The sequence below is a fragment of the Camellia sinensis genome, chromosome 7 (genome assembly GCF_055761805.1).
Source record: "Camellia sinensis isolate YWXY chromosome 7, ASM5576180v1, whole genome shotgun sequence".
Taxonomy (NCBI): Eukaryota; Viridiplantae; Streptophyta; class Magnoliopsida; order Ericales; family Theaceae; genus Camellia; species Camellia sinensis.
The window spans coordinates 79,639,438-79,642,774 of NC_138967.1; positions in this window are offsets into that span (position 1 = coordinate 79,639,438).

Sequence of the window (3,337 nt, forward strand, 5' to 3'; positions counted from 1 at the left end):
AAATCACCAAAGAGTCAAAATCCGGCAAATCGTTTTGGAAACTGATTTTTAAGAAAGAAGTGCCAAACATGGACTGTTTTGCCAAATACAGAGTCGCCACCTAAATATTTTATCTTGGGAAATTTACGAAACCCTGACTCGTGCCTAAGGCCACGTGTCCATCATCACCAAAGTTGCCTCGGCTCGGGAACTTGGGTACGATTGGGGAAGGTCATCTACGAGCACCCCCGCTTGCCTGATCAAAGATCGACCTTTACTAAGCATGATATCTAGTTTTTGAAAACACATGCGTTCTTATTCTGATTAATTAGCTAGAATTACTATGTTATGCGCACAACACATAAGTATAGACTAGATCGCCTAATTTGGAACAAAATATCGCATATCCGTTTGTTTGGAAATGGTTTGAAGTTTGCTACTTGCAAGTAGGCTAAAACATGGATTTCAATGAACCGTTCCAATTCAAGTAATCCAACCTTCACCCACAGGCATTCAGGTAGTTATAACACATAAGCAATTAGCCTCATGGCAAGCATACTGTCATGTTAACACTCACACTCATGCAAGATGCTAAAGCATAAAAGCTTACCTAGTACTCTGAGCCAAAACAATAGCTAGTTAGTAATCAATGCATGATCCTAGTTATGTTAAGATGGCTAATGCAACACATGCAAAATGCAACAAAGATAGGCTCGGCTATTGAAAAAATGGTATGTGAAATACGACAACTCGATACACGTATTCAAGTTGGAATTGAAATACTACGCGGTTAGTATGATGCGCCGAACCCAGTGCATGCAATACAGATGAATGATGCAAACATGCGAGCATAAGGATGCTAATTGAAACATAACCTAAAACTAACCATTGAAAGCAGGTAAGTAAAAGGGAGAAAGACGTGGGGTTGGAAGGCATTCACACACTCACGCACGCTTATTACAAAATTCGCCCTCTCGACGGAGGGTTCGAATAAATAATACAAATCAACTAATTAATTAACTACCCTAGCTAATTAATTATTATATAACTCTTAACTAACTTAAACAAATTAACTAAGCTATGAAACTAAAGAGGCCGCCGCAGCTCCGCCTCAGAATGATTGAATGATGCATGCTCAATCGCCTCGCTCGGAAACCCGTTGCCATGCCACATGTTGCCTCTGTTTGCACTGTTTTACACCTCTGAGAATTGTGCCAACTTCTGTGACTCTTCTGAACCACCTTGTGGGCATGTTGTGAGGTCATCGACCAAGAGATGAGGCCATCGGCCAAGGTAAGCTGGTCATCGACCAAAAATAGGGCTCTCGGCTAGGTGTTTGTAGCCGACCGGCACTGAAGATGATTGACCGACCATATCTTCCTGGAAAATGCTGTTTTGCTGTAGCAAAGGACAAACAGAGCATGGCAATGCATTTTCAAGACAATGTATGCACAACCACCCTCCCTATCATGTCATGAGCTCAAGGGAATATGGTTCTCGACCCTCGGGCCACCAATCACGCATTCCAATGCATGATGGCCAAATGAGCCAAGTGTGCAATTCAATATCAAATGAAATGCACAAAAACACATAAGGGGCCTCAACCTCTATCATGCTTGATCAAGAGGCAGGGGATGCACATATAATGCTATGCAACCTAAGCATGCAAGCAAGCATGCAAGCAACTCAAGCATGATGTAAATCCAATGCAACATAAGCATGTTAATGACAATGCCAAACAAAGCGAAATGCAATGTAACCTAAACAAGTATGCAAGATGCAACATGCACATTCAAGCATGCAAGGCATGCAAAGGTGGACAAGTATGCAACAACATACAAAATGAGACAAGCATGTGACGACATGATAAAGGGATAAGCATGCAACATACTAATGTGCAACAACATGCAAGATACTAAATATGCAACAAGCATGCGACAACATGCAAGGTAAGCATGCAACAACATGCAAAGAATGGACTTAAACTGAAATGGACAGCTCTCAAATTGACCCAAATCAGTGGCCAAAGTGATGCAACAAAAGCATGAAATACACATACAAACATGCATGCTAATTAGCCTAAAGACTAAAGCATAAAAGGGCAACTCTTAAGCACACTTAAAAGAGACAAATATGGACATGTGACAAACATGTTAAGCTCTGAAATCATGTTAGGAAAGGTGCCAAACCAACCAAAGTACACAAGCAAAGCATGCAAGAAAGCTTAAAGCTTGAAACAAGCCAAAGGGTTCAAACCATGGCTATACAAAGCAAGCCCCAAAGGGCCAAGAGGACCTAAAACTGTCCTAAGGCAGGTCCAAATGAGCCTAAAACATACAAGGACCAAAGCCAAAATAAGCTAGAACAAAAGGCCAAAGGCATGAGGCATGCAGGGCTACAAAAGAGGTGTTACACTACACCTATCAAGACCAAACATGGCATGACTTAACCAATGAAAAATAGAGTTCTGACGTGTTAAAATGAGCCCAAAATCCCACTTAGATGGCATCCCAAAGGCCTAAGCATGGAGGCATGCACAATGGCTCATTCAAGAGGCATAAAACATCAACTCTTTAAAACATTAAAGGAGTGATAAATCCAAGTGTATGAGCATACTATATGGACTGAAATAACATAGCAAATGATTCCAAATCACTAAAATAGCCCAAGTAAAGCATGCTAGCGACTTAGACACTCAAAGCTAACAAGCTAGATTTCATGGTAGCTATACAAAACAATGCAAGCATGACCAAGAAAATGCAAATCAGACCTTAAACATGGTAAAACATGAACAAAGTCTTCTCAGAGCTAAGCCAAAACCATGCTAAAATGATATGTTAAAGCATGAGACACATTATGCTATTTCATGGAAATGCACTACAAGTGCATGGAGCATGCAAGGAGCTATTAAACCAAACCCTAACAGAGGTATGACATGGTAAAACAAGCCTAAGAACATGCTGAAATGGACACAACACTGGCTAGAAAGACATGCTCAAACATGAAGCATATAAAGCTAGTGTGTGTGATGTACACTACAAGTGTATGGTACATGCAAAATGCCACTAAACCAACCTTAGACAAAGGTAAAGCATGGCTAAGTAACGCCAAATACTTGTTGAAATGAAGCTAAGACAATCTTAACAAACATGCTACCAACATAAGCCATTTATGCAAGCATACAAAACAACAAGGAGAGGGGATGACCCTCTCCTATTTGAGACCTTAAAACACCATCCCCACCACTGAAATCCCTCTGGATTTCCCTCTGGATTTCAGTGGTGAGAAGGCCAAAACAAGGTAATCTCAAAGCTTAAAAAAAAGCATAAGAATAAGGCCAAACAAGGCCTAAGAGGGG